Source organism: Chiroxiphia lanceolata, chromosome 5 (genome assembly GCF_009829145.1).
Source record: "Chiroxiphia lanceolata isolate bChiLan1 chromosome 5, bChiLan1.pri, whole genome shotgun sequence".
In the NCBI taxonomy this organism is placed as follows: Eukaryota; Metazoa; Chordata; class Aves; order Passeriformes; family Pipridae; genus Chiroxiphia; species Chiroxiphia lanceolata.
In genome coordinates, this window is record NC_045641.1 from 13,399,224 (window position 1) to 13,423,042 (window position 23,819).

At 40.1% G+C, this 23,819-nt stretch overlaps 1 protein-coding gene across 5 annotated transcripts in view; it reads left to right on the top strand.

The window, feature by feature from the left end:
• Window positions 1-23,819, top strand: part of LHFPL3 (LHFPL tetraspan subfamily member 3) — a 245,899-nt gene that overhangs the window by 117,877 nt on the left and 104,203 nt on the right. The window lies entirely within an intron of this gene.

Genomic DNA, 23,819 nt, shown 5'->3' on the forward strand with positions numbered 1-23,819 from the left:
AGTGCTGATGTGATCACTTTATCCTGTAACACTTTGAGTTACTGTTTCTGGTCTGTAGACTCAGGCAGACAGTGAACATTCACATGGAGATTATTAACAACATGTACAGAATGGATAGAAAAATTAATTAGATAACAAAGAGCTTTGCAAACACCTGTTCTTTCAAAACCTAGTTATCTGCAGATTTATGTCTCTTGCTTGATTGGCTTTATGACTGAATTATAGTGAGATTTTCTGTGGTCCCTGCATATATGTACAGTCTCCTCTTGCAGAGTAATTTGACAGCAACGTGCAGGCACCCATTTGACTGCACATCTCAGTCGAGACTCACAAGTGACAGGGGTAAGCTTGAGGGTATTGGAACCACAGTGTCTCCTCTGTGTAGCCTGTAGCTTTCTGTGGAGTCTGTAGGATCTCGACTCTCTTGAAGACCTTTGCCTTTTTGTCCAATATGATTGAAACTGGACAATGGATCAAGATGTTACTGAAGGAAGATGAGGGCCCACATAAGTATGCCTTTCAGTGCAGTCCAGAGTGATGTGAGAATAACCAGGAGCAGGTCACCTGAAGGAGTATTTCCCATGTCTGCTGGAAGGTGGAAATAAATAAATAGGATAGTCAGGATCACTCAAGATGTAGAAAACAGTGGCACATTTTACCAGGCCTTCCAGGGCAGAGCTGCGTAGCTCCAGCGGAGTCCAACGTGCTTCCTCCTCCAGAGGCTGCTGCTGCTGACTTGGAGGATGGTGCTCTGGGGCTCGTGGAGGCCCATCTGGCTTTTCTGAGTGATTTGCAAACAGACTCTTTGGAGAATGTACCTCTTGATGCATTTTTAGCACAGGGGAGATGAGTGACAGGAGATAGTGCTTCACTCAAGCTTACCATTCCTTCATCTCTCTAAATGTTTTCTACCCCCATCACCATTTTCCAGGCTGAGGGCTTTGAAGGTGTTTCTCCCTCCCATGATTCTGCTGTTTTTCTTGTACAATTTGCACCTCACTTCACCTGCTAGACATGTTTTCAGTCCTGCTTTCATTCCTTGATGTTAGGGAAGATGAGATTGCGGCCAGCAAGTTTTGCCTTAAGATTTTGCCTCACCACCCCCTTGCTGCACGGTGGTGTTTCTTTTCTTAGTTTGAGCCTGGCTGCCCCAGCAGTCAACACAGATCCGAACAGAGGAGGTACAACTTTGTTCTTCTGAAGGTTTTTCCTCCCTAATGTAGTCAAGATCTTTCTTCATCTGTATCACATAGGAGGCTCAATGTGATATTCCACTCAATTTACAAAATTAGCCTGGATACTTATAGCATACTCAATGTAAGCTTTGGGTTTTCTTCAAGAGTCTTCTTGCAGTAAACCAAGATGCAGTTTAGATTTTAATTTATTTCTCTCCCCAGGTTATCAGTCACTTTGCAGGTTTCACAGTCAGAGTGGATTTCAGAATTATGTCTGCTGTTACTTCAGTGTTTTCTGTGACACTGAAGCATGTGGTGTATGCAGGATTGTAACTGAACTGTGTGCTGCTTTTTAAGGTTCTCTTTACGGCTGCTTCACCAGAATAGCTGCAAAGAGGCAAAAATCTTTCCCAGTTAAGATTATAAGGGTTTTTTATTATCATGACAAATCTACCTAAACATACATGAAAACTAAATTAATTAATTGTAAATTTTTCTCTGAATCACGGAAGCTGGGGAGGAATGTCAGGGCTGCTCAATGGCAGTTTTCAACATTTACAATCCCTAGCACATACCTGAGTTTTTCACCTTTGGAAAAAGCATCATAAACCTTCATCTTTCTGTGTTACTATAAATAGCTGGAGGAAAGGCAACAGAAATCTTATCTCCAAGCTAGCTACATCTAATAACTATGGTTTGTTATGTTAGCTCAGACTAGAGCCTTTTACTATTTTAGAGTGAGATTGTTGGGCTAATTTCAGTTAGATACTCCCATAGGAATGCCCCTATACCTCCTGATTGATGGAAATCTATTTCCTATGCAAAGAAGGTTGTAAGAATTGCAAATTTCTCGGTCTATGTCTCTGGAATTTCAATAGTTTCTGGAAGATTTCAGAGTTCCTCACACCCTGGCACTCCTGCAAAGCTCGTAAATGCTGTAAGAGCAGAGACCTTCTGGTCCAGGTAGGATATAATGCTCGTAAATTTTACAGCAGCAGGGAGAAGTGTTGGAGGCAAAAGTGACTCTATTACTCCAGTTTTATAAATGCCACAGGTGTCATTAACCTGTTGGGTGTTCTTGATCCTAGCCAAAATAAGGTCAAAGAGGGATACCTTCTGATATTTAAATATGAATACATTTTACTCTCTTCTTGTTTTCTTAGGCCTGATTTCTAAAATGTCAGTTGCACTGGAAAAAAAAAATAAAGTTCTGTCTTTCTGATTCCCTACATAAAGAAGAGATTTCTTGTGAAATCAAAGTAAACCATGAAGAAAACAGCAATTTATAACAAAATTTTTGTGTACTTAATGTGAATATGGATTTGTGTTTTCACAAAGCTGCAAAGTAGTACACTTCTATTTTAAGAAAAAAAGATACAAAAAGAAATAAATTATACAAGATAGTCCCACAAATTGCCAGGCTCGTGCAATGCATTTCATTCCTTGTAGCTCAGTTCTTCCAGAACATCCTGGTTTTTTCAGGTACATGGATGCCATTGTCCCAGCTGCAGATGGGGCCCATTGGGACACACCTGAGCTTGATCCAACCTACCAGGGATACCCAGGGCAGGGTAGCTGCTAAAGACTAGTGGAGGCTTGAGTATTTTCATAGAATCATAGAATCAATAATGTCAGAAAACACCTCTAAGATCATCAACTATTAACCCCTCACCATTGTGTTCGCTACTAAACTGTGTCCATAAAGTGCCACATCTACCCATTTTTTTGAGCAAGTTTTGTTCAAATTTGAATTGAATATTGGGTTTGCCTACAGTAGGGCAGATGGACCCTTCCACCCAGCCACAGGGGTGCACTTCAGTTTGATACAAGTAAGTATATGCACAGCAAGCACCTGTGACTTGAGCAATCAGAGCATCAGGAACTATGGCAGGGAGATGACTGAGGTAGAGACTAGCTTCTTAATTTTACATACACCAATTCCTTATGCAATAATCAACTAAAAGAGATTCACATTTGACAGAATCCATTCAGATGGAGGATACACATTTTGCAGAGTTGAAAGCATTTCATTAGTACTGTTTAAAAAGCAGAATACTATGCTCTATAATTTATCAATTTAAAAGGATGTTGTGCTCTTTGCAGCACTCCCAAGAAAATCTGTTGGCTTCAATAAGGCTGTTAAGAGAATGAAACAAACAGGTTTTGGGTAAACCAATTTTTACAATTATTACGATTCTTGGTGGACCACAAGAAATACAAAAAATTATCCTGAAGATTGATCAGCATGTGTTCCATACGATGCTATAACTTTCATCTTTCAGACTTCACATTTTGTTGATTTTTTAATCTCCTCTGGACCGTGGTACTTCCTTACTAGTCACACTTTATGTTCACTTATTCTCATTGCTACATTTCTCTGCTCTGTTGTACCTGTCCTTTTTCTTTCAAGCTTTTAAGTACAATTTCAGGTCTCTGTTACTGCAGTGTTGCTGGAACCCCTGAAAAATACTACTATACTGGAAATTTCAGTTAGAGGATCATAGCCAATTTTTAGCCCCAAACTAATCTCATGCTTACATGTGCTCTTGTACCTAATGAAGTGAATTGGCTCCATGCATTAACAGTCCCAGGACACCGGATTGCTTCAGTGTTGGATCTGCCTATGTCCAAGTATTGTGTTTTCTCTAGGAGGTGATTTTTTCATCAGTTTTGCTCCCTCACTGTGCATGCATACAACATATGGAACCAGGCAAAGCCAAAATAAGGGCCCTTGCTTCACCCCCATAAAGGCCATGTCCTTCTGGAGGCCTCATAGGAGCATTTTGTGTTTCCCCTTTACTCAACCCATCCTTACTGAAAACTGCTCCTCTCCTGTGTCCACAGCACAAGACACATAAAGTGTACCTGTACCTTGGACCTGTGCATGGAAAATGGTATGATTCTGTCATCTGCCATACCTGAGAACATCACCACCATCAGGGAGAGTGGCCAGAGACCCTCAGACCACCTGTAGTTCACACCATGACCTGGTACCTTTAGTGAACAGAGATCCAACTCCAGCTGACTGGTGGGATCCAGTGCAGGGGAAGGTAGCTGGGGAGCAATGGTTTCTTGAACCACACTCTCTTGAGCTTTTCAGGCATAACTAGTGTAAGTGAGGGAAGACAAAGCTGCTTCGAAGGTTGAGAGATGGGAGCTGCTTAAAATACTTCTGAAGCAAATACTTTGAATACAGGAGAACAGGGACAAATTTAGAGTGGAAGTTAATGGATAAAATCAGAACTGATTTCCAGGATGAGCTTCACAAGGGATGTGGGGAATGATCCCATGCATACAGCAAACCAGAACAAGGGAAGCAATGAGGAGCAAAGCCCAAAGCCTTCATTGGGTCCTTCGGAGCCCCATGCTCAGAATATGCTCAGAATACACATGCTCCCGCTGTTTAAGGGTCAAATAATAAAATATGTCCTTTAAGATACAGCATGAAGTGCTGTGAAATTATGTTTTAAAGACCTGCAGCTGCCCTCAAAGCCCCTGGCCTCATTCTTTGCAATCAGAAGGTTTCAAAATGATTCCCCAGGGTGTCTGTCGCTCTCTCTCCAGGGACTCTGAAGAGAGCAAAGGGTAACAAACCAGCTGAGCTTTGCAGCAGGCTTAGTCTCTGCCTCCAGTCTCTAGTAGACAGCTAAAGGTTATCCCACTAATTGTACAGGTGCACAGGAGCAGACTCCTGCAGGTAAGCATCCAGGGGTAAGAGAGTCAGTGCTTTACCCTGACTAAAATTTATCTGCTGCGCAAGTAGATAAACATCACTTCAGCTCTCTGCTATGAGCAGGTATGGACTCAAGACAGCATCAGCCCCATAATGGCAATGAATCAAATCAAATAGAATCATAGAAATGTTTGAGTTGGAATGGACATTAAAGATCCTCTAGCTCCAAACCCCCCGCAATGGACAGGGACACCGTCCACTAGACCAGGTTTCTCAAAGCCCCATCCAACCTGGCCTTGAACACTTCCAGGGATGGGGCATCCTTAAATTCTCTAGGCAACCCGTTCCAGTGCAACATCACTCTCACAGTGAAGAATTTGTTCCTAGTGAATCTTAAATAATAAATTAATAATTAAATAGTAACTAAATAATAAACAATAAATAAATAATGATGTGTCACATCCTCCATGTGCTTTCACAGGCAACACTATCAGGTCCCATATGGGCTAGAAATGCCACACCTGAAGGGCATCTGTCAGGAACAGAGCTAGAAACACAGGGATTTCTGGCAAATACTTTGTGGGTGGTATCATATGGTCAGGTGTATCAGGGATGCATTAAAACTGTGCTTTTTGTATACAGTGAACTTACAGAAAATGAGACTGCAATCCTATCAGAAAAGCCATGTCTCCTTCTGGCTCAAGTATGAGTCTGGTCATCATCACAGCTAGGCTTTGCAGATGAAGATTTGGGAAGGGCTCTACCCACCTTTGCTACAGGCACGCTGGTGGCTAAAAAGGCCAATACGAGATAGGCAAGTCCAGTTGAGTCTGGTATGAGCAACTGAAAATACTGCTTTTTAACTGCTGGCTCTAACAGGTGAAGGAGAGGTGAGGCAGGAGGTCTTTGAGAAACTTGCAACCGTGCTCTGGCAGGGGCCAACCCTTTCTGCTAGAAGATGGCTCCATTGATTTGTCTGAGAAAAGAAATCCATATTTGATGTGCAAAAATTGCAAGGGTTTCTGGTTACAGGAAGACCAGGCAGCATAAGAATGTGATCCCATACTGTCTCCTTCAGATCAAAGTAGTGTGACCTGTTCCTCATCCCCATGGACTCAAGATCAAACAGATCAAGCCTTCACCTGAAACCTCCAAAAAGTTCCCTAATGGGTATCACCAGCAGACAGAATTCAATAAGAAAGGTTCTTCATTAAACTGAAATGCAGACATGAATTGTTCTGGGATTTTTCAAGCCAAAGAGGAAAGGTTTTGTGTTCCTCTGTTCTCCACAGGTCCAGAAAAGGGATGTTTTGAACTTCAACATTTGACGCTGTCTCATGCACTGGCAAAAACCCCTGATTTCATGGGGAGAGACCAGGATGAGCTGCAGGTTGGTTTTGAACTGTGCTGCTGGGAGCCAATGGCTTTGCCTTCCCCAGGCAGGGTGTTGGAGCATAGCTGTGGCATCATGATCAGCACGGCTCCTTCAGTGCAAGGACCTACCAAGAGAGGAAAATCAGCTGCAGGCATATGATAACTGAAGAAAAGGGCTAAAAATACTGACAGAGTCCTTGCTGTTTCTGTCTGGTTCCAGATGGTAGAGCTGGTTGGTCCCCAGCTGAGCACCAGGTCATGGCTCTCCTTGGCACAAGGGCTCTCCGGCCCCAGCTCTGACCTTCCTTCACCCACATAAAGCAGACTCCTTGTGCTGCAAGTGCTTTTGATCCATCTCCAGCCATGGACAGATCTCTCTGGGGTTCTTCTCAAATCCACCTTGTTATGAGGTTGCAAGCAAAGCCCTGCTCATTTTTCCTCCCCAAAGTCTTTCAGTCTTTTTCAAACTTCTTTGAACGAAAGACTTTGCTTTGCACAGACAGGTTTCTGGGTCAGCTTTATCAAGTAATCCTGGCACATTTTATACTGGTAAGAGAACTTATATCGGCTCCACAAATGAAAGAAGTTTTAATGCAAAGGACTTTTTTTGGTATAACTATTTTTGAACTTACCTTTTAAATTGTAGGAATACTTGTCTTTTGCACTACCAGTTGCTTCATAGCAATAATCATTTGAGCCCAAGTGAGGTAAATAGTCTTTCTGTGGTTTGTTTGTTTGTTTGTTTTTAATGGGAATGGGCTACCCTTCAGATATTTGCCAGCAAATATCACCTACATATGAAAAAAGAAAACAAAGACTATGCTTCAGAATATGTGTTTCCTAAAAGCAGGCTCAGTTATCACAAGGTAATCATACAATTTGATCATCATGATCTTTATAATTTTCCACAAATACAGCTTCTAAATGCACTTGTTTTCCTCCGTGTGCTTTTGTGAAGGGGGGGGGGACGACTTTATTCCTTTTTGCACCCACCCTTGAGAGTGGAGAGCACAGCTCTTCCAGGTATATCCCAGAGATGCATGTGACAGCTGTGGCATCTCAGAAACCAGAAAACTTGTGAATTGATTACAGGCCAAAAGGGTCTGTGGGGCACTGAGAAGTTACTGTCACTGAAGTCCTAAGGATAAAAGCTCTGAGGTACCTCCCAGAAGGTTTAATTCTTTTCTCTAAATCTTTATAACTGTTTAGCAGCTGCATGCTCCATCAATATGCTTGCAGCATTACTAGTGCACTTACAGTCTACCATAAAAGAGATGGGAACCTTCTCCACTCCCAGGCAGCGTTTTCAGACTGCTCCAATGATTGTGTAAAAGTGGGAATTTACATACTTTCCCCATCTGACAGGAAATAGTACCTGAGAATCATTTTTGCAGGCATAGCTTTTAGACAGGAAAATCTAAAAAGATTTACTTTAAAAAGTAAGAGGGTAACATTAATCTGGATGCCGGTTCCCCCAGAAATTTAGGCTTGGTTTCTGAGTCACATATATTCTTCGAAATACATGTTCACTCCAAATGAAGCCATATCTCCAGCTTAATACATTTTTTGTGGTGAACTCAACCATCCATCTCAGAGGTTGAATACTCTAATTCAGAGCGTTCAAGATTTACTAATGTAGCTCTCAAATTGTAATGCAGATAACAGTGCCTCTCGGTGAAAGCATTCAATTTAGAGATAAAATAGAAAAGGGCTCCATTCTGCATTTCAGTATTGATATAATTTAAATGCCACAACAGTGCAGTTCATTCTTGCATGCCTTTGGCTAACTGCCATCACAAAAATGGTGTGTGGAGAGAGGGAGAAAGAGATAAGACATTCTAGAAGAAGTATAGAGGGGAAAGGGTGATTTTTATGGTAGGAACTGTACCTGCACTATTATTTTTGTTTCACAGCTCCAGTAAAACTCTCCATAAATTGTCCATGGGTAGGCTTGTCCCATAAAATACACCATTTTTCAAGGTTTGCCAACTATTTTTCTATTATTAGTTCTATTAATTATTTCATTTGCAAAGAAAGAAACAGAGAACAGAGAATTGAAGAGCAAGACTCTCAGAGATTTCCTGGGTTTAAACATTCAAATGGTTACCTTTAATAGATGGTTTTAATGCACTGAGGAGGCTTTCATCTAAGTATGCTGCAGTGTTGGGAGTATGGATTTTTTGAGTGGGGAAAGCTGAGTATTTTGCACTCAGATTTCCCTGGCTGTTTTGTTTTAGAATTGTTTGCTCACATTGGAATTAGTGAGAATAAATTATTTCTAACTAACTCTAAATATTGTGACTCGTGCAATAAAAAGAGATGTGTACTTGAACTTTAGCAAACCTGGGACAGTCCCATAAATATTAAAGAGTGGTACTCTTCATGCAAAGTCCTTTTAAGGGAGCCTGCCCATTTCCATAAGGCAACCATGTCTCAAGTCTATTTAAATTAAACTTGGTGATAATGTTTCTTTCAAAATAAAAGATGGATTACAAGTTTCTGTAAGAGCTCATTCCCAATATAACTCTCCCATTCTCAAGCTAATACTGTGGTCCAAAACAAATGTTCAGGTCATCCACAAGGTATTTTCATCAAAACAATGAAACAGCCATCAGTCTTCACCTCTTTTCTTATACCATCTCTTTTCTTACAGTAATTCTTCTTTTCCCTTGAATTCCCATCTAACAGTTCTTTTAGATTGTACAGAGACAAGCTGGTTTCTGCAGTCTGCAAATACTGTGTTGTTCACGTAGAGGAAAGCCCAAGTGTGATCATTTCAAATTAGCATATTTTAAGAACATAGAATTAAATTGCAAAATATTTTGGCTGTGTTACAGTGAGGATTGCAGCAGTGAGGTCTGCTGTTTATTTTTGATTACAAAAATAAACTCTAAAGGGATAAAATAATAGAGCAGAGCTAGGAAGTTGGACTTGTTCTGATTGTGTCCTCAATAGATTCTGACTGCTCTCTGTGTCCCACAGTAGGATTACTATTGACATAGTGTTGATTTCAATTTGGAAACACAAAAAGTATCATATGAAATAAGGCTACTCCTTATTTCCTTATAACCCAGTCCATCAAGTACCCCTGAGCATATGTGCCTAAAGTGAGGTGGAGCACAGCAGAGAGTCTATTGAAACTCCGTTCTTTTGAGATATGAAGCTCAGAAAAGACATACTGTTGAAGGCAAGGGTGAGCATTTTGTTTACTTTGGGACCTTATGAGTTAAGAATTTTTTGTCCTGTTCCTTGTGCATCCCAAAGTTTTGACTGTTTCTGTAAGCAGAAATTCCTACTGAGCATGGACACCAGGCTTTTTCTTTTGAGGCTGCATTGCATTTCCAAACTAGTAATGCAGAGTAGTTGTTCAGACCATTTCCCTCACATTTGTCTGTGCCCCAGCTGTCATTTTGGCAGAACTCTCTTGAGGATTTCATCTTGGTTTTTTCTAGTTTTGAATAATGTAAAGAATTTTTTTCTATTTGTCTATTCTCTGTTTCACTCAGGTCATACATAATTATAATTAGCATCACTAGTTTCAGTCAGGACTTCAGCATGCTCAAGTGTAACCTTCCGTCATATACAGAAGCAACCCTTTGTTGATGCATCCATTGCTACAGTGTTTGCAGGCCACATCACTGCTTATCTTCCACACCATGATTTACTTATTTTCTCAGATAGAACCCTGCCAGTTGCTTTTTGAAAGGGCTGCTGAACCATGTTAGCTGCTTGTTTCCATTCGCTATCTCGTAGGGTGGTGAAAAATGAAACAATCCCTCTGAGTCCCTCTCTCTGTGCAGTTTAAAAGGTGCAAGAATCACAGTTTTGACCTATCCATTTGCCATTTGTTTCTCTTACTCTAGAAAAGGACAGCTGAAAAATCTTCTCTGCTACAACATTTGACTTACACATTTCTTCTTGACTGATTCTCCCTATTACACCCTTGTCTTTCTCTATCTTAGATTAAATCAGCATTAGATACCATTGAAGCCAGACATCCTTTGAACCTTCATGCTGATAGGTAGAGGCAGATATCAGCAAAACAGAAGGATCAACTTAAGAAAAGGAAGCTACTTTATAAATGCATTTTCTTTTTTTTTCTCCTTCATTCTTCCTTGTGCTATTAAAAGGAAAGTAGCAGTGCTCTTTGATCTTAGAAGACTGCAACACATTGATGAATGGAACAAAACTTTTTCCTTGCTTATTATGAGAGAAAAATGTTTCATTCTTTCGCATAGTTTTAGTGTTAAATTGCTCTGAAAATTGCAGAACAAAGCAGCTGATACTAAAAAGAAATAATTCATCTCATCTTGTTACAAGATCGAAAAATGGACAGGAGAAATGCATGGTATGAAAAATCCATTTTAACCATTAAACGCTGCCTCTGGCTCAAGAAGCCCCTGACCTGTAACACACTGCAGAGCAGGGAAATATCCCTCTGCATTCCTTTCTTTCTGTGATATCTGCCCTTGGCAGCTGTTGAAGGAAAGGTACTGGGCAGAATGGAGACCTCTGTGAGGTCTTACTCTCTGGGGACACATGGGAAGGACAGTTATGGAGTGGTGGTGCCTGTCTGGGTGTGCTTGGAAAGTCAGGTTTATCCTGGAGAAGCAAGGGTGAGTACCTCAGGAACTGTCTTTTCCCTTACACAGAGCATGGAAACTGGAGCTGCTGGAAAATTATCTGATCATTTCCTCCTGAGCAAAAGCAAAAGCTTCCCTAAGAAGGCAGGCACTTCAATACAGAGGATATTGTTGCTTTGTGAAATTCTTTAATGAAGATTATAGAGACTGTATTCAGTATCTTTGAAATATGACGTCTTTGATGATTTGTGTGTGCAAAGATGTGCTGAGGTAAAAGATAGGGAGAGAATGCATGGTTCCTTTTAATTAAAATAATTGATTGCTACAGTATATGATAGTCCAAAACTGATTAATGTTCTTAATGAATTACTTCAATCTATTCGTGGGTTTCTTTTTAAGTTTCTCAAGGGTATACATTATCAATACCTTCCTTTGCTGAAGCAAATTATTTTTCCTCTCTTTTTCTGGGACAGTTATCCAGATAGCCACATTCAGAATTATGGATGTTAGAAATCTGAGGTTGCTTATTCATAGGCAGGAGATGTAAGTAATTATTATCTAGAACATATGACCTTCTAATAACCTTCCCCAGAAAGGCAAGATGCAGAATAAGACACTAGGAATTACAGAAGTCACAAACATTAAATTATGACTTCTGAGTAACTGTTTAAACACTGATTAGTTAATGCTGGTCAGTGTTTTGCCCTTTAAGAGAACAAGGTATAAATCTCAGTTGATGACTCACCTTACTATCCTCCTGCATGATGGACTGGGGCCCCTTCCCACAGCCTGCTCCTGCCAGAGGATCTCCTGCCTCCCGTGGCACTGCCCACAGGGTGATAGTCCTGTGTCACTCTCAGGACTCAGCAGCCCTTCTCAGTGGGGAGATGCTCAGGGAATGGGGGCTTTTTCAGGGATCGCTGCTCTCAGCTGAATCAAGAAGAATTGGCATGTCCACACCCAAAAACTACAACTCTTCTCTTCCGGTCTGGTTGTGGTATGTTTACATTTCTGCAGGAGCGCCTATTGGGCAGAATTTCAAAACTTCCAGGGGTTTCCACCCCTTGGGGGCTACCACTTTCTTAGCCTCTGGGGGAAAACAAAATCCAAGCCACTACACACACCTAGAGTTTGACAGAGATGAGGGCAGATTGGTTACCTGATTGATACTGTTTCTGTTCTGTTGGGAAAACATGAAAACAGCAGGTCTTCGCTGCACTCTCTGATCCCGCTGCACATCCCATACATGGTGGCATTGCTGTGCTGTCAGAGAGAAGGTCCTTATCTCTCTGGGATTTCTGTCTCTTTAGGTCTTCTCCAACCTAAACAATTGTATGATTCTATGATCTAGTTGATGTCCCTACTCACTGCAGGGGGATAAATGACTTTTAAAGGTCCCTTCCAACCCAAACCATTCTGTGATTGCATGATTCTATTATTTCCTCGTGCCCTCAACGCAGTCTGCAGGTATTTGGTGTCTTTTTTGGCTGGAGGGGAAAATACTGGATCAGCTCCATCCGTCCAGAAGGCTTCAGCATCAGATATTTCTTTTCTGTTTTAAGTTCAACCCATGAAGATAGTATCCCTACAAGAGTGGTGTCCATGGCACAATAGTTGTCATGTCCAGGGCTGGCACATCCCTACTGCAGTCGCCTGTGATGTGAGGCAGTCAAGCAATTTTGTACGGTGAGGAAGTAGGCTGCTTTTTTTTTTTCTTTTCCTAAGTTCTCCATGCTCATCAAGTTTGAAAGCCTAGGGCAAGATTAATTAAAATCAATGGAGCAGAGCAAATTAAGCACTTTAAAGTGCTCTTTGGGGGCTATCAAAACTAGAATAATTCAAAATAAATAGTCAAATGTCTGGGGCTTGTTATGAGACTATTTTATCATTCAGCCCATTCATCCACTCTATCTCTCTCTTATTTCTTTGTCTGTTTTTCACAGAGCTCAGCAGATGCTCTTTCCTCAGCGTTTCACACCAAGATGTCTCTGTGCAATCTCGGGACTCTGCTCCCACACACCTAAAATAAAAGTCACACTGCAAACACACAGCCTAATCTAGCAACTCTTACTCACACTAGTAAGCCTTGCTGATATATAAATAGCATGGTTCAGGTTAATGGGATGGTTTGTGAGAAAAAAGAGTAGATTCACAATTCTAAGTAGCAATCATGGAATGAAAATCTGTATTTTGTTTTGACTAGAAGAAGCACAATTTTGTATTGTGTGTGATTATCAGGAAAAATCCCGTCACTTGCAGGTATCTCCTAATGCCTCAAGCTGTCTCCCCAGTTGTCCTCCAGATCAAAACCCGAACTGGACTCAGCATCCTCCATATGGGAAGAAATGTAAGGGTAGATATTCACTCTGTGAAATCTGTTTGGTTTTGAGTTTTAATTCAGTCTGTGCCACCTGAGTGGTCCTATATCTGTTTTATTTCCTACTCTGTCTGGTAGGAAAATCTGCTAATTAAGCTTCTTGAGTTCTTAGTGACTCTTTTGAAGTGATTCCAGCCATAGAGTCCATCACTTGTGGATGGACTTGTTCGATACATCCTAGTATAATTCCAGGTGTTATGAGGGGACTATGAAGGTAATAATTGAAATCTCTGGCCAAATAGTCAGTGCCTACTTAAAGTGTATGCAACCTGATTACACAAGGTGAGTAGCAGCATTCATAATTCCAATGCCTATTTAGCAAACCTGATATTGAACTTATCACTTGAAGGTCCAGGAATCTGGAAGTAAATCCTCCAGATTACAGTGTGTCTTTGGCTCTCTGTGATAGGAAGTACCCTATGAGTCTCCAGGGTCCTGACTGCTTGTGCCTGTAAACCATGTACTGCACTGGACTGTGCATATTCTGAGTCACCAGGGTGCTCTCAGTGCTAAAGCAGTGGTATTGCACCATGCCTAAGAAACACGGTTATCTGCAGCCCAGACTATGCTCTTGTTATTTGTGTGGTAGCAAAAAACAGGTGAACACACATTTCAAGCTACCACATAGAGTGGTAGGTCTTTTTCTTGCTTCTTAAATAGTTTTCAGAGTTCTCTCTATTTAACTGGGTGATTAGAGGGACAGTGAAGGGCACTTATTTCCAGGAGGCTCCTTTGCTTCCTGAATGTGAGAGATATTGCTACCCACAACAGAGCTACTGGTCCTCTGATTCCTGTAATCATCTTGTAGCTTCTGAATACAATTTTTATTTTGGAAGAAAATTTTGGGTTTTGTTTCTCTGCTAAAGTTAAATGCACAACAGTTTGGTCAAGTCAATGGGGAGACATCATAAAAGCTGTGGGATATACACCATTGCACAGAGAGACTTCACTATGGGACAGTGCAGCATTTACTCAGGACTTCATTATGAGGATACTGTAGTTTTGATCCTTACTGAGTAGTTTCTTTTTTTTACATGCAGACATCTAAAAGTGGGAAGTGCAATTTTGTGCACGAATCTTGAACAGAAGATAAACTGAAGACTAATATGTGGTCTGGGTGAATGAATACATGCACTAAATTCTCCTTGAGACACACCAGTCTAAAAGTTTCAGCTCAATAATCTACAATTAACAGTTTCTAGATGAATACAATTCATCACAAAGCCTGATGGAAGGCTAGAAAGGTAATGCAAATGCTTCCAGGGAGTTAACATCTCTGACTGGTTGTTGGATTTTGTTGGTATAGTTGGCAGAAAAGAGAAATGAAAGAGAAAAGTAACTTATTCAGATTAAAAACCTTTTCAATGACAAATTGCACAGCTGTGACTTTACTTTTAGGACACTTTGATATAAAAAGTAAAAGCATGGTAGAAAATGTGGAAACTTTCAAGGTTTTAGTTGTTGAAAATCTAGAGAATACTGCATCTAAGTCTTCAGAGACCTTTTCCTGTAATTACCTCTACAAATTATTCTGAGGGGTATTGCAAACAAAGATTACCCTTGTTATCTCTCTGCATGGGAGAGAAAGACTTTTTGCCTCTCCTCACTGCTTTAAAACACTGAAAGCTAAAAATAAGCAATTTAGATGTTCTTTTTAGGGACTAACAAATCTTTCTTATGTCTAAAGAGACTTTTCAAAATTTAGGTCTTGTATGGGGTGTTACCCTTACAAAAACTCAGCTGAATTTTTATTTCTTCCAGTTAATAAAAATTAGTCAAGCATTACAGAAAATTTCTTTTTGATCAATTAGTACTTTCAAATAACTGGTCCATTTTGGGCTGACTTGCATGCAGTGTTTGCTTCTCACAAGCATTTGGGTGATGAGTTTTTACAGGCATGGATACTCATGTAAGTATCCATGCAAGTGAATACATACTCTAAATATTCAATTAATATTACTTGCTTTCCTGTAGCGATTAAAGGCCCCTGCTGGGATTGGAACTCCTGGGAGCCAGTTTACATGTTTAAGACTCCCATCCTATAATTCATGGCTTCCTTTTCAAGGCCAAGATCGCAGCCATTCCTCTCTAACTTCTTCTCCCCTCTCTGACTCCACATGTGATAAAAGGTTGCAAGTAAAATATTTTTAAAAAAAAGTCTAACCTCCTTTTGTCCTATGCCCTGTCCAAAACTTTTTTTGATCCATTTACCTCTTTCTCTGTTTTAATGTTGACATGAATATTTGGCATCTTTGGAAAATTTTAGTTCTGAAAATGTCATTGTTCATGTGTTTTTAGGGGAAAATCTATTTTATCTTCTACTGTCCACTGAGGTGATATAAATATTACAATCATGTACTGACAGGTAGACACACAGCTGCTGTTCTCTCACCTAATAAAGAGGAACATAAATGAAAAAGGCTTTGCTATATATATTTTGTTCTTCAGAAAGGTTACTACATTATAGACTGGTGCCTTCCTCAGACCACCAAACTGACCAACCTTGCTGAAAAAGCAGTATTCTGCAAAAAAAAGTCCCAAAATGGCAGATGTGATACAAAGACTGTGGGATCCCTCTGTACAGTCCTTTAAATATTGCGTATTTCAGTGTTAATTAAGCAGCTGATATTTTGGAAAGCTAAGGCCTAGATTCATCTCATGGGGCCTTGCTCTCAGAAAGTTAATCTAGTATAAATTGTTCTTCTAGGCTTGCTCAAAAGTTAATAGAGAGACTGAAGGCCTGTACCTCCAAGGAGTGAGTTTGCCATGCTGGGATGAGTGCCTGAGCTGCGTGGGATGAGTCACTCCATGGATTTGCTTCTTTATTCTCGCAGAGTCGCAAACAACAGGCTTGGATGAGAAGCTCTGCTTCTGGAGCTTCATGAGGCAGGGAAGATGCCACTGAGCAGGGTCATCCTTGCTGGAGTTCTCCATAGTGGCAAGAACCACACAAGGAGCTCTGTTTTCTACCAGACAGCATCAGTTACTGGCAAAAGGCTGCTGCTGAGCCCCAGCAGGACACAAGGTCATGGTGCCCAGGCTCAGTTGCCCTCCACAAACTGATGACTGGCCATTGTGAAAGGGGTGATAGGCAGCCTGTGGTGGCAGGAGAGCAGATGTGGACCCCTGGGTCAGCCCTCGGAGAGGCAGAAACTGCTGGGAGGGGTCTGTCTCCACATCCCGGCATCGGCCGATCGCTGGGGGAGAATGTGCTTTGTTCACCACGAGAAGGATGAAATTATATGCAAACAATACTCCCTACTTTTCCTAATCCCGCTTTTCTGATTGTTGAGTTGCTGCCAGTGTTGTTGCCTGTGTGCACGTCTACCATAGCAGAGCATCACTAGCTATGGACAGTGCTATGGAAAGTGCTGTCAGAGCAGAGCTCCGTCCTTCCCTGCATTACTGGCTGTAGAAGTGGCTGCCAAGAACATCTTAAATATATTCTCATGATTCAGTCGCAGGTGAGGATTGCATAGAGCAAGGAAAATGGTTCATGGTGGTAATCCTACTCACAACCCAGCCCCTCTGTCTGTTATCAGGGGACTCTGCTTTGAGACTCATCCGCACATGCCTGTCAGGCAAGAATATCATCCATCGCAGTGTGTGACAAAGGCTTTTTCACCTACAGCAAATCTCATCCATTTAGAAACTCTGTATAGCCCTCACCAAAATACTTGCCTTTGAATACTTCTCCCTAGCCATAGAATTCTTCCTACCACCAAAATCAAACATAAGTTACAATGAACTGCTATTGTTCAAAAGCCAGTATCCTATAATAATCTTATTAATTCTCTTCCCATTCATGCTTTAATGAAAAAATGTCCATGTCACTGTTCAGTTTCCCTGGTTACAGCAACTTTCTGTGATTCAGGTGTGAATTTCTGATGTTAAACAGGGTGTCTTATTGCATTTTTACTGAGGTAAAGGTTGTAGGGGATCGGTGAGTTTTTGTCTGAGTCAAAAAAACATATTCTTATTAATTGCATAAAAATGGTAGGTTTTTCCCTATGTGCATGTTTGTATTTTTTAAACAATTAGAGCATGTCATGGTTTAACCCCCAGCCAGCAACTGATCCACAGCTGCTCACTCACTTTGCCCCAGTGGGATGGGGGAGAGAATTGGAAGAGTAAAAGTGAGAAAACTTGTGGGTCGGAATAAAGTCTGTTTAATAGGTAAAGCAAAAGTCTTATGCACACAAGTAAAACAAAACAAGGAATTCATTCACCCCTTCCCAGGGACAGGAAGGTGTAACTCTATTCCAGTAAAAACCAGCACAGAGGAGTAGTTCAGAACAGAAAAGTGAAACTGGAAAAGCTTACTGTGCTTGGGTACTGAAGACACAGTTTTTATGTAAGCTTTGATCAATATTTGATTTCCATTTTTGTAATCTTAAGAAAAGCAATTGGATATTCTGAATATATAGGGCAGTTTTACTTTTGGTGGCCATTCTGTAATGCTGCTTCAGCTTCAGCAACAGATGAATGGTTTCAGATTTCTTACCTGTAGTAGTCCAGGTTGGGGTGGTTAGGAAACAGTTTCAGAATCCCCTTTGCCAGCCATGTGAAAGCAATGGGGGCAGCTTGCAGGGTTAAGCACTTTCTCACATTTATACTTCCACCCACATTGCCTCTTCCGGTGCTAGTGTGGATGCAATGATTTCTCTTGCCCAGAGGCTGCATTTAGACCATCCCATTTTAGAAGGTTACAGCTGAAAATGTTACAAGTCTCATTCTGTCTCCCCTCTCACAATGTATGCTTAACATACATTGCCTTTCATTCCACTTGGACTGTGAAATTGGTTACATGGAGAATTTTACAACATCTATTCTAGCACTGGAGGAGAAGGGTTGGAGGTAAGCATCCTTAAATGTTGGCACTGTGTGGTTCTTTCCCTCATACTTCCATGATAGCATTGCTTTGTCTGGCAACTTTTTTTTTACTTAGAGATTGTGAATTTGCTTATTTTACAGATATTCCTACTGTGTACAAGAGAAAAGGCAAAAGGCAGTTTATTATGAGTTTTTTCAAATTATGTTACAGAATCCCATAAGACACAGGAATTAGTCTCTTCAGTTTTGTCAGCTATATGCTATTCTGACACCAACACTACCAACACATTCTATCCTGGCATGTGTCTGTTATAGAAGACAGAAACTGCCATTTAGAACAAAAAGTAATTTCCTTGTGTCTGGTATCCTGTCTTTGACAGAAAAACTATAAGTGAAGATGAAAAAGCCCTCAAAGAATGTGTTGTTTCAGGATTTTTTCCTTACCTGAGAGAGTGCAAGGTGATCTCTCTGGATTAGGAAACATTTCATGTATTCCAAAATCTAGGCCTGGCATGGGATTATTGACTAACGGTTGTTTATTTTTAACCTTAAATAAAAATATCCTGTCCAGAAGTAGTAAGGAAGGGTTTTTATGTGATGGATCGGGAGTGTGTAATCATTAACTAACAGATAGCCCCTGCCCTGCAAACAAAGGGCTTTTATTTGAGCAAATACCACAGCGAAAAGCCAGCTGCCCATCCTCCCAGTCCAAGCAAAGCCTCTGTTCTGAAGGCAGTCAGAGGGTGTGGACATGCTGTACAAGCACATCTTATGGACACCTAAGGGAGTTCCACACAAGCCCACCTGTACAACACAGGATGATGCTGCACAGAGGAAGTGGCTGGCCCTGTACATTGTAGCCACATTAGTACGGTGTTGTGCCCTGGCTCACCATCTCTGCCTCTTAGCAGAGCAAATATCCCCCAGCATAGGTGCACAATGACAACCTGCATTGCTCCCCATCTCAGAACTTGCTACTTCAGCATTATCTGGGGAAGCCCTGCACTTTCTTGTACTGTGTATTCCCAAGCTACTTCTGCATACCTTGGGAGAAGTGTGGATGTGCTTCCTGGCAAGTAAGCCACAAAGCAACTGTGAAGCCTCACAAGGAAACTGTGAAACTGGCCTGACGAGGCCAGTATAAAAAGTGCATCTCCTATTAAAAGCCACTATTTACCTCCCCAGTGTCATTTGCACAGTGGAATTGGGTAACCTACAAATGCCCAGCTATGCTGGGTTGAATTTCCCTGAGACATTGCACAGTTTCTGTGAGGTCTCTGTGAATGCATGTGTTTGTGTTAAGTGCAATGGTGTTAAGAGGAAGCTTCAGCTGGAGAGCTGGAGGGAATGGGAAGAACAAGGAGATGGTAATAGAGACTAAAGCATCTCTGGGAGAAATCTCTCAGGTCAGTAACTCACAGTCTTCAAGAGGCATCAGAACAGTTGCATACACCTATCTGGTAGGATGAAAGCCTTATAGGTTCTTAAAAACTCAAAAGTAATAATAAATTTAATAAATTAAAGTAATAATAAACTTAAAAGTAATACAAGTAAAGGTTACAGCAAATAAAATATGATAATGTGGGGTTTTTTTCTTAACACTTAACAGTTTCTCTATGTTAGAGACACTTACTAATTATTTAAAATTCAGTTGCATGAGTCAATTTGGATCAGATTCTTTTTTCCTAGTTGTAGGTGCATAGGTGTCTCTCTCTAGTAAATACTGGAGGAACAGAAAAAGGTACTTGCAGGGTGATTTATTCGGAGAACTTCTGTTTTGGTTTCCCCAACAAGTGCCTGGCTAGGCTGTTACATTCATGTTATCAATATCATCTAATCCTGTGAGAAACATATGAAGCTCTGTTAGGTATGCCACATTAAAAAAAGAGATAAAGAGAGCTTTCAGTTTAGCTTTGTGTGATATTTAACAAAAATACCCTATGGACTCCTCTGTATAACAAGATTTTTACCTTTGTTTCCTCTTGAAATCAGGCATATGCAATCCTGCTGTCTTCCTATCTATGTCCTTCTCAGAAATTTTACTATCAGTGGGCGTATTTCAGTCAGATATAAAACAAGAGAGAAGACCCAAATGCCATGCCTTTCTGAGAGGTCTGACACTGAGTGATTGGACAAAAGGGTCCCAAATTAGTATATTCACTGGATGAAAAACAGCAGTGAGAGCTTGGTGGTTATCAGTTTGACCTCGTGGTTGGCTGGTGACAAACTGTATACTAACAAGTCAATAAACACATGGTTCTCAGCACAGAGCTGAGAACTAGTTGCAGCATCTGCTGCTTTTTATTTGATCACCACTTAGAGATAAAGAAGGAAGCAGATCTCTTTCTGCTTGGAGAATTTGAAGAGAAGGAATAAGAGACTTAGAGATGCTGAGGTATTGCATCTGAGAGCTAGTGATACAGGAGACAAAGCTGTAAAAATATTGCCTTGTTCTGCTGCTCCCAAAAAAAACTTTCAGCTTGTATTTTTAGAGCCACTGGATTAAGTACTAACCAACATTTTCACTTCAGAGCACTAGCTTTAGAACTAACACACGAAATAATGATGAGCCCCCACAGCTGTTTGTGGAGTATTCTCAAATTACCCTCTTTTGTATCTGTGTGTGCATTGTTCATGTTGAATTCTCTGATTTCAGCATCCTTTCAGGACATGATTACTTAAAGCACTGTCCATATATTTCAGTAGAACTCAAGTATTAATATTTTGCAAGTTTGAAATGATTGAACATCAACATGAATTACAGAGTCTATTTTAATTATCTTGAACAGTTATCATTTCAATTCTGTAACTATGGAAATGAAAAGAATAAGACAGGATGGAAAAATAAATTACAGAAATGATAAAGAGATGATACAAATAAATGATAATACATGGGTTAAATACAGACCAAAAAAGCAGAAGGGTAGAAAGTGCCAAGTGGTGACTCAGCTTCCAGGCAGATTAATAGCAAGGGCCATTATTTTGCTGTTCATTTTGAAATTACATTCCCCATTGACTCAAAAATTGAACCATGATATTGCCAGGATATTCCCATTACTGTTTTACTTCTCTTTTGCTGTTATTGAGGAGTACTCTCTTGTTAGCACAATATTTTTTACTGTTTTTCTTTTCTTTCCTCACATATACCTCCTCCTGGCTACACTGTCTGAGTTTCTTTTACCAGTCTTCTCTCAATCTCTCTAGCAGAGCCTCCTCCATCAAGACAGCTTCTCATTCCTCTTCATTCCCACTCTACCCAGCCCCGTCTCTTTTCAAGCAACCCTCTCATTTTTTGCACTCTCAAAGGACAAAGGGTTTGTCAACAGTCAGCTTTTTGTCTTCACTCAGTACTCTCCTGAGCTTTCATTTCTGTCATCTTACCTATGTAAAGTGAAAGAAATACATGCAAACAAATGTGATAATATCTTCTATGCCATTGTCTTCTTGTTGCCACTCTTATCTTTCCCTTCTGCCATCTCCCTGACTTGTCTTGGGTGGGAAATCATATAAGTCCTTTGCAGCAAAGTCTTTGAATCAGCAGAAGTATCTTTCCTTTCCAGTGCTCTATGACAAGTAACGTAAGTGAGAGTGTATTCCATATTGCTAACTACTACGTATTTCACAAACTCTGAATTGGATGAATTGACACCAGGGAAACCCACTTTTTTTTTTTTTTTAATTCCCCTCACAGTGTGTTTAGACTTCACTGTTTAATCAAGTGATGCTCAGTTCGTTTGAACTGACTGATGTGCAATTCTCAATTGTCAATTCCCACAGCCTAATCAACAGCTTAATAACACAGAGTAAACAGTCATCACGCTCCATCCGAGCAGCACGCTGCACGTTGAGGCAGTGATCTTGAATCCAAGGACAGAACTCATCCTGGAATCACCCTTCTTGGGCCAGGTGAGGAAGCAGGAGGAAAACTAGCCATGTGGTGCAGTAGATGTGTAAATCTGGTTTCTGGTTTTTTTAGTCAAAGAGAAAATTTGGCACAGGTTTGTATTTTCTGTACAAAAAAAAAACCAAACCAAACCAAAACAAAACAAACAAAAACCCAGTACCTGGAGGTAGTTAAATGAGTGCTAGAGAAAGTGGCTGTAGCTCAGTAGGCTTTGTAAGTTGTAGAATATTTGGGCAAAAGTCGGTTTGGAAAGCGCTAATGCAAATGAATTTAAGAGTGGTTTCTAAAGCTGAGTTCATCAGTTATTCCCATTAGAGGTGACAAATTGGAAATATATACCATCCCTCTGAAAACACTTTATGTAGCTATTTCTTTCCATTACAACATTAAGCAAAACATCTATATGAAAATATTTCAAATTATTTGTAAGGAGTACGCAACTCTTGAATTGGTTCAGACTTCTCATAATCTCACTTTATAAGACTAGATGTCCTGAAGAATAAATTTACTAGATAGATATATTGATGACACTGTGATGTTCTTTTATGTGTAAAGATGTATTGGCATCATTATGCTTTAATGACATTAGTACTAGTAATATGCTACTAAAAAACATTTTTAGTTAAAGAACACTAAATCCACAAATCTACAGGTTAAATTTACCATTTCGGTGAGCATATGTCACACATATACCACAGGAGAGCTCTGTGTGTGCAGCTGTGCAGGTGCTGTAGGCAAAACACTGCCTGTAGTAACCTGCCTGTGGTAGCTCAAAATCTATGTGTTATGGCTGGAGAGTTAGAGATGTTGCTTGAATTCCATCTTTAATTTTCTAGTTTTGAATTACAAGCAAAATCATAATGTTGTAGTTAATAACTAGCATCAAAAGAGCACTTGACAAATTGGATGACAGAATTTGTTGCCAAGATAAATAATTTCTTCCAACTGGAAAACAGAAAGTCACTCATAATCTAAAAGAATTGTGTACAGAAAATGTATCTTCTAATGGGAAAGCATCACTGATGTAATAAGTGTATAATTACTTTTTTTTAAAAAAAATTATTTCCCAAACTACTGTCAGCAGGGAGACATCTGTTTGGCTTGACATCTCTATGATGTTTATTGTTTAGGTCCCACTCCTGGGAGTTACCTTTGCACTGCTCACAGACAAAATCACTTCCTATTCATAATTTTCCATTCAAAGAGAACAAATATTTGTCAGAAGAAAATTATACTTTTTGAGAATTTGAACTGAAAAACTGCTAAGAAATTTGTTTATGGTCTCCCCATCTGTAGTGTCTTACCTCTTTTACAGTTTCAGTGCATTGTGCATAATTGTTTGAATTTGCTTTAGCATTTGTGATGTGATGTGTCCAAAATATCATAAATGGTTTGGTACTAATTAAAGAGAAAACGCAATTATACAAATGGCTCTAGGGCAGTGGAGGCAGATCAAAAGAAGGAGAATCCAAAGTTCGCAAAGTTTTTCTGCTCCAATTTTGCTGATATTTCTGAATTTGGAATTATCAGACAGAGTGCATTTGCATTTAAAATGTTTGGACACAACTTATCCAGAAGCAAATAGTCATTTGGGGGCCATATTTAGCATTTTAACAAGGCTAGAGGATAATAGAATAAATCTCACATAATAGAATAACTCCATCATGGACAAAAAATTGCAAAAACATGGTGCTAATGCCTGCAGTAGTATTTTTCTTTTCAGACATGCTGTACCAAAATGGTGTTTCTATATTATAAATATTGGCTTAACCAAAACAAATACTTAAGTCTGTTTTAATTGATACTGTTTCCCATGAGGACAACATGTTAACTTATCTAATGCATGAATAAAAGCAGGTAGTTTATTACAAGGCACATGATCACACTTTTTGTGATGGAA